Source organism: Mus caroli, chromosome X (assembly GCF_900094665.2).
Source record: "Mus caroli chromosome X, CAROLI_EIJ_v1.1, whole genome shotgun sequence".
Taxonomy (NCBI): Eukaryota; Metazoa; Chordata; class Mammalia; order Rodentia; family Muridae; genus Mus; species Mus caroli.
In genome coordinates this window covers 59838035-59853134 of record NC_034589.1, presented here as the reverse complement: position 1 = coordinate 59853134, position 15100 = coordinate 59838035, and the positions used below count along the sequence as shown (strand labels likewise).

General features: G+C 34.6%; 1 non-coding gene across 1 annotated transcript; it reads right to left on the bottom strand.

Moving 5' to 3' along the window:
- Nucleotides 1-221: 221 nt before the first annotated feature.
- LOC115030129 lies at nucleotides 222-327 on the bottom strand. Its single transcript, XR_003835755.1, has one exon. It is a non-coding gene; the product is annotated as a U6 spliceosomal RNA (small nuclear RNA).
- Nucleotides 328-15100: the final 14773 nt, after the last annotated feature.

Here is a 15100-nt window from a genome sequence, read left to right as displayed (position 1 = left end):
ATTTCTGGCTGGAGCTTGTTCCTCCTGTGATTTTGTTAGCCTCTGTCAGCATTCCTGGGAGTCCAACACTCTACTGAGTCCCAGTGGTCAGAGCAAGTTCTGCAGGCAACTCTCCTCTTGCAGGGAAAGTGCACAGAGGTCTGTTACTCAGATCTGCCTCCTGGCTGAAGATGAAGCCTCGAAGTGACCCAATCCAAGAAGCTCTGTTGCTTCTGAAGCCCCAAAATATGGAAGCTCCTTGAACTTGCATGTCATACTTATACAAGGGCCATGCTAACCTTCTCCGTATTGTTCCAACTTTAGTGTATGTGCGGCTGAAATGAGCACCATATCTTTATTTTTAAATGTAGCAATTAATGCAAAAAAGTAGGAGGTGGAACATCAATCCACATGAAAAAATACCCCTCTAAGCTGGGAAATATGTGGTCTGGAATACTATTCAAGAAAAACATGATAGTAGACAATGTTCAAGGATGCAAAAAGCCAATAACACAAATATATTAAAAATAAAACACATCTTATGTGCCTTCAAAATTTTAATTATTTTTATTTAGTCATAATAACTTGCTTACCTAGCACTCATGAAAATTTAATGCTGATGAGTGCTGTGCATCCCTGATTACTAAAAAGGAAAAAAAATATTTATTTTTATGTATTTTGCCATTTTTCCCAATTTTTTATTAGATTTTTTTCATTTACATTTCAAATGCTATCCAGAAAGTCCCCTATGTGCTCCCCCCAACCCTACTCCCCTACCCACCCACTTCCATTTCTTGGCCCTGGTGTTCCCCTGTGCTGGGGCATATAAAGTTTGCAGGACCAAGGGGCCTCTCTTACCAAAGACTAGGCCATCTTCTGCTACATATGCAGCTAGAGACACGAGCTCTTATAAGATCATAGTTGATCTTAGTTAACAAATTTCACAGCCTGATGTAAAAGCACCAATATGTCCTTTAATTATATTTTCCTCAATATGATACAGAACTGATTTGTTTCAATAGCTGTATGTTTAATAGATTAAATTTCTTTTTGTCTAGAATGTATTTTCTCATTATAAAATTTAGTAAAATTCTAATCAAGTACATTATGTGACAAAATTAATTTCTAAAAGTAGTTGTGAATACAGAGTATCCAAGGGTGAAACTTTATATTTATGACCAATAAGAAAAGCTGAACTTATTATGTCATTAAAGATATCTTGACCTGTAAATGTAAATTTGATTATAAGCATTTAAATTTCAATTGTCCTCACAGTATACTACATCAATAAATGACCTGGAATTTTATCAATTTAATTAAGTGTCCTAATTGAATAAACTAATCACATACTTCTTTTTTAGAATCACATACATGGGGCATAGATAATTATGTATAATGGAATAAAACCATAACAACAATAAAAACAAAAAAAATCTTGAAAGTGAACAGCCTACCTTATATTTCTTGCTAATCTCAGGAAAAAGTTATTTGAGAGAGGCTATTTATATTTAGAAAGAATGGTTGGCTGCACTATGGGTATAAGCTCTTCCTTAGTAAAGATGCTCATTAATCTGTTTACTGTAGTAGGAAGAAACTAATTAATAGTTAAATGATAACTAATTCAAGGCAGTAAAATGAAAATGGTACTATCTATTTAATTGAGTTGTGGAGAAAATTAAGGTAATATGTAAAAACAACTTAGAAAACTTTTATCAAAACATAAATATGCATTACTTTTAACATTTTCTATTTAGCTAATAAATATTCAATTCTAAACATAGAACAAGAGTTGGGCTATGTTTGGGGTTACAATATCTAAAATACAGTATTGATTTCTTTTACAGATTGCTGTTATCTAGCTTTTATTATATATGTCTTTCATTTGTTTATTTAATATGTTTTAAGAATGGTTAAAATGGTAAAAATAAAATGTTTGTTTAATTTTTTGAGAATATTGTGAAAGATACAGTTTTTCTGATTTAATTCTCAGTCCACTTATCATTTGGATATAGGACAGCTACTGATTTTCTGTGTTAATCTGTACCCTGCTACTGTATTGAAAGTGTTTATCACCTATAGCTGTTTCCTGATGGAGTCTTCAGTGTCTTCTATGTATAAAATTATATGGTAAACAAATACTCTTATTCTGATATCTTTCTCTCCTCTTTTTGCCTCATTGATCTCTTTCATTTATCCTCATTGTTCCCGATAAAAATTATAAACCTTATATACTAAACATGAGTTTAGGATGTAGATATCTTGTTTCACTGTTTAATATGGATTTTGTCAGTGGACTTCTCTATTACTTTCATCATATTGAGAATGGATATCTGTATTACCATATTCTTCATTACTTTTATCATCCAGGAATGTTAGATTATGTCAAAGAGTTTTCTGTATTAAATAAAATGATCGCATGGATTTTTTTCCTTTGAACCTATTTATATGGTAGATTGCATTTATTGATTTACATATATTTAGCCATATCTGTATCTCTGCAAAGTAGCTGACTTGATAATGATGGAATGATGTTTTGAATGTGTTCTCAAATTTGATTTTCAGGTATTTAAATGAGAATTTTTATGCATTCATGTTCATCAGACATATTGATTTACAATTTAGTTTTTTGTTATTGTTGTATCTCTGTCTAATTTTGAGTGAATGTTGATGCTGGCTTCATAGAATTTGAAATATTATTTCACTTTCTGTGTTACAGAGTAATTTCAGGAATATTCTTGATGTTATTTGTTTTAAGATCTGGTAGTACTCTAAGGTGAAAACTTCTGGTCCCTATCCCTTCTTAAAAGGTTTTTAATTACTACTTCTACTTCCTTGGATACCACAGGCCTATTTAAATTACTCAATTCATCTTGATTTAACTTTCATCCGTCTCATATATCTAGACATTCATTAATTCCCTTAATATTTTCCAGCTTGGTGGAAAATAGATTTTAAAAATATGCACTGATTTGTTTGAGTTAATTTTATATGCAGCTAATTCAGTGAAGTTGTTTATCAGGTTTAGTAGTTCTCTGGTGGAATGTTTGGGCTCACTTATATATACTGTCATATCTGCAAATAGTGATATTTTGACTTCTTCCTTTCCAATTTGTATCCCCTTTGATATCCTTTTGTTGTCTAATTGCTTTGGCTAGGACTTCAAGTACTATAATGAACAGGTAGGGAAAGAGTGGGCAGCCTTATCTCTAGCCCCTGATTTTTGTGGGATTGGTTCAAATTTCTCTCCATTTAGTTTAATGTTGGCTACTGCTTTGCTGTGTATTGCTTTTATTATGTTTAGGTATGGGCTTTGAATTCCTGATCTTTCCAAGACTTTTATCATGAAGGGGTGTTTGACATTGTCAAATGCTTTCTCAGCATCTAACAAGATGATAATGTGGTTTTTGTCTTTGAGTTTGTTTATATAGTGAAGTATGTTTATGGATTTCCATATACTGAACTATCCTTGCATCCCTGGGATGAAGCAAACTTGATCATGATAGATGATACTTTCGGTGTGTACTTGGATTCAGTTTGCGAGAATTTTATTGAGTATTTTTGCATCAATATTCATAGAGGAGATTGTTCTGAAGTTCTCTTTTTTGGTTGGATCATTGTGTGGTTTAGGTATCAGAGTAATTGTGGCTTAATAGAATGGATTGGGTAGAGTACCTTCTGTTTCTATTTTATAGAATAATGTGAGGAGTATTGGAATTAGATCCATTTTTCATCACCTTTTGTCTAAGATCAACTGGAATTAAGTCCACTTTAAAGGTATGATAGAACTCTGTACTAAACCCATCTGGTCCTGGGCTTTTTTAGGTTGAGAGATTATTAATGAATTTTTCTATTTCATTGGGGGATATGGGACTGTTTAGATCGCTAATCTGATCCTGTTTTAACTTAGGTACCTGTTATCTTTCTAGAAAATTGTCCATTTCATCCAGGTTTTCCAGGTTTGTTGAGTATAGGCTTTTGTAGTATTATCTGGTGATGTTTTAGATTTCCTCAGGTTCTATTGTTATGTTTCCCTTTTCTTTTTTCTTTTTCTTTTTTCTGTTTTGTTATTTATTTATTTATTTTTTAGATATTTTCTTTATATACAATTCAAATGCTATTCCAGAATTTCCCTATACTCTCCCTCCACCCTGCTCCCCTACCCACCCACTCCTGCTTCTTGGCCCTGGCATTCCCCTGTACTGGGGCATATAAAGTTTGCAATACCAAGGGGCCTCTTTTCCCAGTGATGGCCGACTAGGCCATCTTCTGCTACATATGTAGCTAGAAATATGAGCTCTGGGGGTACTGGTTAATTCATATTGTTGTTCTATCTATAGGGTTGCAGACCCCTTCAGCTCCTTACGTGCTTTCTCCAGCTTCTCCATTGGGGGCCCTGTGTTCCACCTTATAGATGACTATGAGCATCCAGTTCAGTATTTACCAGGCTCTGGCATAACATCTTATGAGACAGCTATAACAGGGTCCCTTCAGCAAAATCTTTCTGACATATGCAATAGTATCTGGGATTGCTGGCTGATTATGGAATGGATCCCCAGGTGGGTTAGTCTCTGGATAGTCCATCCTTTCATCTTACCTCCAAACTTTGTCTCTGTAACTCATTTCATGGGTATTTTGTTTCCTATTCTAAGGAGGAATGAAATATCTACCCATTGGTCTTCCCTCTTCTTGATTTTCTTGTGTTTTGCAAATTGTATCTTGGGTGTTTTATGATTCTGTTCTAATATCCACTCATCAGTGAGTGCATATATAATGACTTCTTTTGTGATTGGGTTACCTCACTAAGGATGATATTCTCCAGATACATCCATTTGTCCAAGAATTTCATAAATTCATTGTTTTTAATAGCTGAGTAGTACTCCATTGTGTAAATGTGCCACATTTTCTGTATCCATTTTTCTGTTGAGGGACATCTGGGTTCTTTCCAGCTTCTGGCTATTATAAATAAGGCTGCTATAAATGTAGTGGAGCATGTGTCCTTATTACCATTTGGAACTTATTCTGGGTATATACCCAGGACAGATATTGCTGGATCTTCTGGTAGTATTATATCAAATTTTCTGAGGAACCTCCAGACTGACTTCCAGAGTGGTTGTAGAAGCTTGCAATCCCAGCAGCAGTGGAGGAGTGTTCCTCTTTCTCCACATCCTTGCCAGCATCTGCTGTCACCTGAACTTTTGAACTTAGCCATTCTGACTGATATGATGTGGAATCTCAAGGTTGTTTTGATTTGCATTTCTCTGATGATTAAGGATGTTGAACATTTTTTCAGGTACATTCAGTATTCCTCAGTCAAGAATTCTTTGTTTAGCTCTGAACCCCATTTTAATGGGGTTATTTGAATTTCTGGAGTCCAACTTCTTGAGCTCTTTGTATATATTGGATATTAGTCCCCTATCAGATTTAGGATTGGTAAAAATCCTTTCCCAATCTGTTAGTGGCCTTTTTGATAGTGTTTTTTGCCTTACAGAAGCTTTATAGCAATATGAGATCCCCTTTGTCAATTCTTGATCTTACAGCACAAGCCATTGCTGTTCTGTTTAGGAATTTTCCCCGTGTGCCCATATCTTCGAGGCTTTTCCCTACTTTCTCTTCTATTAATTACATTGTGTCTGGTCTTATGTGGAGGTCTTTGGTCTACTTATAGTTGAGCTTTGTACAAGGATATAAGAATGCATGAATTTGCATTCTTCTACATTATAACCTCCAGTTGTGCCAGCACCATTTGTTGAAAATACTGTTTATTTTTCACTGGATGCTTTTAGCTCCCTTGTCAAAGATCAAGTGACCATAGGTGTGTGGATTCATTTCTGGGAGGTGTGTGGATTCATTTCTGGGACTTCAATTCTATTCCATTGATCTATCTGTCTGTCACTGTACTAGTACAATGCAGGGTTTTTTTTTTTTCCTTTAATCACAGTTTCTCTGTAGTACAGCTTAATGTAAGGCATGGTGATTCCATCAGAGGTTCTTTTATCGTTGAGAATAGTTTTTGCTATCCTAGGTGTTTTATTTTTCCAGATGAATTTGCAAATTGCCCTTTCTATCTCATTGAAGAATTGAGTTGGAATTATGATGGGGATTGCATTGAATCTGTAGATTGCTTTTGGCAAGATAGCCATTTTTACAATGTTGATCCTGCCAATCCATGAGCATGGGAGATCTTTCCATCTTCTGAGTTCTTCTTTAATTTCTTTCTTCAGAGACTTGAAGTTCTTGTCATACAGACTTTTCACTTCCTTAGAGTCACACCAAGGTATTTTATATCATATGTGACTATTGTGGAGGTTGTTGTTTCCCTAATTTCTTTCTCAGTCCATAGAAAACAACCTAACACATATGTATGAAGAAAGGAAAATTTAAATACCTAGGCTTTATTATTTTAATTATTGATTTAAATACATGTCCTATGTATTACCTGTGTGTTGTTTATAATCATCTTAAATAGCATATATTGTAATAAATTTGGAAATATTACATGCCCATATAAATGGAATCTAGTATCATTTTGTTATATAGTTGAACACTGACTATAACCTTCTCTTTCTGATACGACAATTAATCCAAGGAGATTTGCAGTTTTATTTGAAGTATTCTGTTTATTTAAAATACCAAAGAGTAAATTGTGCTGGTTAATTGATGCAGAGTCCAAAGACCATAATTAAAATTTCTTCCCTATGATAGATAGTACAGAAATAACTCCTTTGAAGTAATGGCAAACATAACAAATAGCTTGGCAATTTAGACTTTTGTATTGATACAGAATAGCTCTAATTAAAGTACTAATTATCATTTCTAAATACTTAAAGAGATGGAGTTATAGAATGGAATTACTATTGTAGGATATAATTGAACTAATCTATATCTTGTGCAATAATATATAATAAATCTACCTTTGAGACACAGAAACTGATAGATATCATTTTCCATTGCAGTTAATATAAAATATGAAAAACATACCATTTAGCTCTTATAAGATTCATATTTACAAATAAATCATACTCATATTTTTGTATGTTTATAAAGCATAAAATATTAATTTAGTCTCTTGAGTAAAAATGTGTTTAAAATGATGTCTTATTAGGAATTAATTATAAAGTCACCAGACTTCCATATAACTTAGAATTCCAAACAATTTTTGGTTAAAAATTAGATAAAATTTGTCTGTGGTAGAGGGGAGGATTGGCTATATTTAAATGCATCAAATCTAATTTCATGTTTAAAGAGGTATTGAGAAAAAAATTAATTCAATGAGTTAATTTTTGAAAACAATTTTACTATTGAATGAGGTAATGACAAAATGTCTGTATATGCATAAACAATGGAATGATGTTGAAAATGAGTAGGGGACATATTAGGAATTGGAGTGGTTAAAATGGTATAAATCCACTTTCCACGTATGAAAGTCTTAAAAAATAAATCAAAATTTAAAATGAAGTTAGAGAAAATGAAGAAAAGAAATCACAGACAGACAGGTAGATAGAAAACCTGGGTTCTGTGGTTTAAGGCTTTTGTCTAGAGAAATAACATCCCAGAAGCTCAATGTGATTAACATATAGAACTGAACTGGGGGATTGGGTTAATGTTCAGGGCTAGACAGAAGACATGGTTATTGCATATATCTAAGCACGTTTGTGGGGCTTCTTGTATTCAGCTTGACCAAGGAGGCAGGTTTAGCTTAGTAGGAACAGCCTCTGTAGGGGAACAGTCTAGAGATCATAAATATTCAGGAGGGAGAAAGCTCTGCTGTACATATTCTGTACACACTGTCGATACTCATACTTCTTACCCTACCTTTGAAGTCTTTTCTATTCCTCTGATTCTCATTCCATGGAAAAAGCTCCTCCATGGATCTAGGGCACTAGCTACTCTGACATGTGTAACTTGTGTCAACCATACCCATTAACTTAAAATTTCACTCACTATAGGATTTCTCTGCTCAATATATAACTATTAATGTTTCGTTGTTGGTTGTGTTGTTTTGCTTTTAAACAAATCATGATTCATTTTTTTGTAGTATAACAGAAGAAAAATTTTTAATTAAATATGAAGCCAGTTGTTTTGACTTCTTTTCATTTAAGTTCAGCTTGTGATACAGAAGATGCTGTCTTAAAACTAATTAAATAATTTACTATTTGAGAGAATTTTTCTAAAGAAATGTAACACTTGTAAACCAATTTACCACAGAAATAGAAGCCACAAGAGGCTGAAGTAATGACTAAACCAAAGGGAAACTTGGTGAACTAGTGCATTTTTATGGGGGCTCCTGGTGGAAATATAGATGAATGATGTGACTTAAAAGTAAAGGGATGAGCCAAAGGCAGTTGATATTTAAGTGGTCATATCAACATGAATGATGTATGAAGAAAGCTGCATCTCTTGAGCCCTCTATATAACTTACAAGAGGATCACTTATCTGAGAATCTGTTGACTCATTTGGTCAGTGTTCTTATCTAGCAGTTTACTGCTCCCATAATCTGGGGAGGGGCTCTTGTGAATCTTGTTCAAAAAAAGCTATGTAGTAAGACTTTATCTCAAAAATCAAACAACCTCTCTACCATGGCTACGATATTCAAGTGCTTATGGTTTTAGTTACTACTCTTGATTAATTTTCTAGCAAAGTTCCTAATGATTTCTGTCCTATGAGATGCTGATCTCTTAATCATTTATACATGGAAATTTTCCTTCTACTATGAGGCTGGGACAGTCTCCCTTTCCTGTTAACACTTCAATGAGTCAACAATCACTATGGAAACATTCACCTTTCTGAAATCCAAAGTTAACTTTACTCATTACATTCCTCTCCTCGATCCACTCTCTCGCAATGTGCATACACTTCTTGCTAGTGATCCTTTGACAATATGTGTGCATGAGTGCATGTACATTCATGCACACATTCACACACACATACATACAAAAACATATGCATACATGAATAAATATAAAAATATATTTCCCCATTAGCCTTTGATACACAGTATCAAGATTTATACCTAGTGGTTGGAAAATGGTTTGGCACTTAAGGGAGTTAGTTTCTGCTTTTCCAAGGACCAAATTTAAGCTGCACAATCTATGGCAGGAGGCTCACAACCACTTGTACCTCCAACTCTAGGGAGTTAGAAGGACAACTTTCATCTCTTCCTCTGAGCTTATCTATACCCATATACATAACTTTTCTCACACACATGCATGCACACACACAAACATGCACATACACACAGAATTTTAAAAAGAATCTTTTAAAAGATTCTATCTACTCAGTTGCATGTCATACTAAGATATTTTTTTGGTATGTATTAAAACATTTCTCAGTAAACCAATATCTTAATAAAAACCACAAACCACTTGTGTTCTAATTACCTTCAGCAAAATTGGTTCACTTTTCTCTTAAAACTTTTGAAAAATGTTGGCATGGAATTAAGGGAGAAAGATGACTTGAGGAGAATAGGCTGAATAGAAAGAAACAAGAAGTTGAAGCATCTGATTAAGTATTAGAGAATTTGGGGGATGGGTGAGGAATTCAAAGAGAAACTCCACCACATTAAAATTATTTAAACTCTCTTCTGCTCTGCAGATATTTGCAGTCAAACAGCAGCATCACTTAAGACTCACACAGTATATTTAAATCATTGAGAGATTTACAAATGTTTTGCTACAAGTTATTGGTCCCTATTGTCAATATGTTAAGAAAGAACTATTTGGCTCTATATTTTTTATATAGCATAGTTGTATATATATATGTGTATATATATATATACACACACACATATAATATGTGCTCTGTCTTTTATTTTATTGTTTTAATTATTTATATTCCAAGTGTTACCCCCTCTTCCAAGAATTCTTTACCCCTTTTAACCTTTGCCTCCGAGAGGGTGCTTACCTACCCATTCAACCCCTCATCCACTCACCCCCCCCACCCCCCCACCCCCATCTTGTCTCACCACCCTGCATCCCCCTTCCCTGGGTCGTCAAGTCTCTACAGAATTAGGCTCATCCTTTCCCACTGAGGCCAGCCAATGCAGTCTTCTGCTACATATATGCTAGAGTACATAGACCAGCCGATGTGTGCTCCTTGGTTGGTGGCTTAGGCCCTGGGAGATCTCAGGGCTCCAGGTTGGTTGATACTGTAGTTCTTCCTATAGGGTTGTAATCTCCTTTGACTCCTTACTTTCATCCCCTATCTCTAACATTTGGGTCTCAGTCCAGTACTTGGCTATGAGTATCTCCATCTGTCTCAGTCAGCTGCTGGTAGAGCCTCTCAGAGAACAGCAATGATAGGCTCCTGTCTGCAATCATAACATGGCATGAGTAATAGTGTCAGAGGTGGTGCCTGCCCACAGGATAGATCCCAAAATGGGGCTGGTCACTGGGTGGCCTTTCCTTCAAGGTCCAAGTAAAGATTTTTCAATCCCACTTAAGAATGGGGAAAACAATTAATCACAGGGGGCAGAGGGAGGGAGAGAGGGAACTGAGTGGGAGAGGAGAGGTGAAGGGGAAAGGGGGGCAGGACCGGGTATGGGGGGAGGCAGGAGAGAATCTCAGAGGATCAGCAGAATGAATGGAAATTGTGAAGCTTAGAGAATGGCCACAGAAGGAACCTCTTGAAAGTCCCAGAGACTTGGTACTTAAAAGGCACCCAGAACTCAGTGGGGATGACATTAGCTGAAATTTTCAACAGTGGGGAAATGGAACCTAAAGAGACCATCTCCAGTAGATAGACAGGGCTCCAGTTGGGGAAGGGGTCACCAATCTACCTTCAAATTTTCTTGGTTCTGTCTTAAAGTGTTTAAAAATTCTAAAAGGAGGAAGAAGTAAATAAAAATAGAGGTGCTCTAAAGCTCAAAAAGTTCTAAGACATTGGGATTTTCATTCTGTTTGACAAGGAACTGTTGTTTTCTACGGAAAATGAGAAGGCACAGACACATTGTGTTGCAAGTGGAATAAATAATCTCAGAAAGCCATAATTATAGCTATCACTTAAAAAGCAAGTTGCCTAAAGTCAGATCCCTGACTCAATGGGTGAAAGAAAATATGAAAATAACTTAATGGCAAAGCATGAAGCTATATAAGCTCTAATCGAAGAAGGTTGTATTTGTAAATATGCACACAGACACACAGACACACACACACACACACACACACACACCACATGAGTGAGACAGAGACAGATAAGATAAGAAGAATAAGGGGCCACAAAAAAATCTTTCTGTATAAGATCTTCCAAATTTCATATCTTCGCTGTTAATTTTACATTTTTCAACACTATTCTGCATTATTCAATACCAATCACCCAGGTAGCATCTATATAAAATAATAATTATCACTAAAGTATCACCTACATGCAATAAAATAAATAGCACTCTGACATCTCTGATGCAAAATTGGGAAGAATCTGCAGATCTGCAAATTGATTGATCTATGTAAGGTTCTTCCAAGACAGTTGTTCTTGATCATTAAATGTTCAGTTGTTCTGGGGCTGAAATCTCTAAGCTATTTTGATGACGGAGCCTATAATACATTTGCAGAGGAGCAGAAGTTTCTAATTTAAACCAAGATATTACATATAGGTATAATTATGAAAACTTTTCTTATTAAAATACTATTGTACCCAATAGTCAAGCTTTTAACAGTATTGTTTTAAATAACAAATGTGGCTGATTAATTCTATTATTTTTTGTATTCTTTTACTCCTCATTTATTCCTTTGCACTGAAACACAGATGCCAATTATATGATGCTCAACATTATAAAAATAAGTATTTCTTTTCTTTAATGTTGAAAGATAATTTCAAATTTAAATGCTGCCTTTCATTCTAACATTTAGTTTTAAAATTATAGAAAAAATAAAATATATCTATAAAATTATTTCAGCCCAGTGTGAAACCTGACATATATTTAGTACTAGAAACAAGCATTTCATTACTGATTATTTAATAGTGATGAAAGAACAAAAAAAAAAAAGCTAATTTCCCAAAGAGAGATACTAAAATTTAGAATTATCAAAGTGAAAAATTTTACTGGAACTACATTTTTATTTTAGTAAGTTTTGTTTTCATTCTAGCTAGACAAATGAAAACCAGATAATTGGTTTTAAATATCAATCAAGGTAATAAAAATAAGAAAAGGACTGTAGTGACTTTTCTTGGATAGCCAGAGGTAAGTTTAGTCCCTGGACAGTTCATAACAGAACAGACCCAGACTATATTCATTGAGGTTTAGATGAAAATAAATCTATAAAGAACCATTCTCTTTTTAACAAACACTGTATATTTCCTGGGTTGTTGTTTACAAGAAAGACATCATAACATATATTACACATATTGTAAGCCCATGAGCAAAAATGACAGTTAAATACCTTATTGAATGAAATCTAATGAAGAGTTTCTTTTCATCTCCATCCTTAGCTGATTGCATATAGTCACATCTCATTTAATCTCTTCAGCTGAGATTACCAGTTTATTTTGGCACCTAAAGAGTCAAAATACAGGATGGCAATTAGCAGGGGGCTGATAGAGTCCTGAAGTAGAAAGTTATAAAAGTTGGTTCTGGTAGTTGCTCAGGTTCTCTTTATGATTTGTGTTAAATACAGTCATTTTAGGATTTCAGAACAGTAGTGGGCCTTGAAAAGCAGACTTTGACATCAACAATTCACAAATAAGTACACTGAAGTCAGTCAGAGCCAAGTGCAATGTCAAGGAGGTTGAATAGACTCAGAAATATGGGAGGAAAAACTTCTATAACACCTACTTTCATAAAGCTAATTTATTGACTCAGCAAGGGCATATTGCTCTTGACAATGGCCCACATGCTTTCAGTGAGTACCCACTCAAACAATAAAAGATCACATTTAAGAAGAACAATGACTATACATTTATGCAAAATAATAAGTCAGTTTGTGATTTAGTGCAGAGAACTGGGAGTCAGAAACCAAGAAAGACCAAGTAATACAATACCTACTGCATAACATAATAATAATAATAATATGCAAAGTATTTAAAAATAATGAAGAAAGTCTGTTTTTAGATTTTGTTCTCAAAATAGGACACAAAGACCATAGGCTCTCTTGCCTTCTTAATCAGTTATAAACACAGAGGATAGAGAGAAACAGAATATAAAAATATGGATTCCAAGAATAAGACAAGTCAGATGATAATCTGGAATTCAATGTATCAGAAAGATGCTTCACTCTGGAGCAGCAAAATGTCCCAAAGATACAAAGATAGAAGATGCCTTATCTCATAGTAGTGGAAAATTTACACAGTAAGTGTGAGTAACTTGGCAACATCATCAGTTTGCAAATGATTGAGAGGTAAATTCAATTCTTAAACCGGTGAAATGAAGCCACTAGATTGAAGGATTAGGGAAAGAAATATGACTTTTGACAACATGTTTATTGTAGGAAAATATTTTGGGGGGAGGTACAGGCAAATTCAGGTGTGTACTGTCAAAACACAAACTATAAATACCAAACGAAACAGAGACTGACAGCTGGCAGCTAATGAGGCACCACTCTAAGATAAAAAACAAAAAAAGTATGAAAAATTTGGTGGGCCCAATGACAAGAAAAAGTAACATCCTGATTTAGACATGAGAAGTTACATTATGACATTATGATATTATAGATTACTCTAGCCTTCATACAATATTATCTAGGCCTAGAATGTTTTCAGCCTGAAACTTATCGCTGAGTAAGCCCACTCTTGTTCTTTATGAGCTCTGGCTGGCTGGTTTCAACTCAGCTGTTCTGGCTCAAACTCCTCTTCAAAATGACATTCAATCTGGCTTGTCTCTTAGCCTCTGACTGAATTGCTCTGCTTGCCTTCATACTAGTTTTGGCAGTCGGTTCCAATCCTCTGGCTCCTTCTTCTCTGCTTTGGTCTGTCTTCACTTGTGTCTAGCTTGTTCTCTCTCTGGAACCTGTCTCTGAAAACTCTCCAGATAAAACTGCCTTCTGCCCTTTTTTGCATTGCCCCTTAAGTAGCTTCCTTTTACTCTCTTTTCTCTTTAGAATTGGACCTATCCTGTCCTGTCAAATTCTTCACTGATTCACCTTTTTGTCTGCCCTTCCACTAGCCATCATTTTCAAGCATGGCTTCTTCTTTCAATAAACTATCTCTACCTTCATCGTTTGGGATCAAAGGTGTATACTAATGGTGTGTCCATATTCCAGCCAGAAGTATTAAAGGTATATGCTAAAGACTGAGCCACATCCTACATAGAAATTTTTTTTTCAGTAAATAACATAATCCAGGGACTCACAGTGTGATCATATATCCTGCAACATTTCCTAAAGCAAATGACTTGGTAAAACAATACAAAATCAATACTGCTTTCCACTTAAAATGAAGGTACATGCAGCAATAATATGGTAATCAAAATATACTTACCTACTTTCTAATTTACTTACTGTAAGCATACAATTTTATTATTTTCAGTAAAATTTTACCTGCATAGTCATCACCAATGATCATCACGAATGAGGTGAGCATAGAAATGTTTAAATGTTTAACATAACTAAGTTGTCAGTCATTGTACTATACAAATGCATTAAAACTATAGATATAGATACACATTATAAGCTACTACTACTACTACTACTACTACTACACACACACACACACACACACACACACACACACATATATATATATATATATATTATGGTGCAACTTTATGCTGATGATTTAGTCATTATTTTACAAGTTTATTGTTATTGATTTATTTCTTCAATAACTTTATGTCGAAGTTCCAAAGACATAAAAATCAAACACATTTCCTTTTGGGGAGCTGGAGCGATTGATCAGCCAATAAAGTGTTAGCTATGCAATCATGAATACTTGAGTGAGAAATTCTAACAGCCATATAAAAAGCCAGGCTCAGTATTATACATCAGTTTCAAGCACTGATGGGACAAGAGGGTAATTTGGTCAGAATTAGTGAGTTCTACCTTCATTGAGAAATCCTATATTAATGTCAACCTCTGGTCTACAGATACAATTGCACACAGTCATGCACACAAACACATGTAGAAAAAATAAATTATTCTTTTATTTTTTATAAGACGGTAAAGGCTTAGTGAAGACTACAACCATGAAACAAAT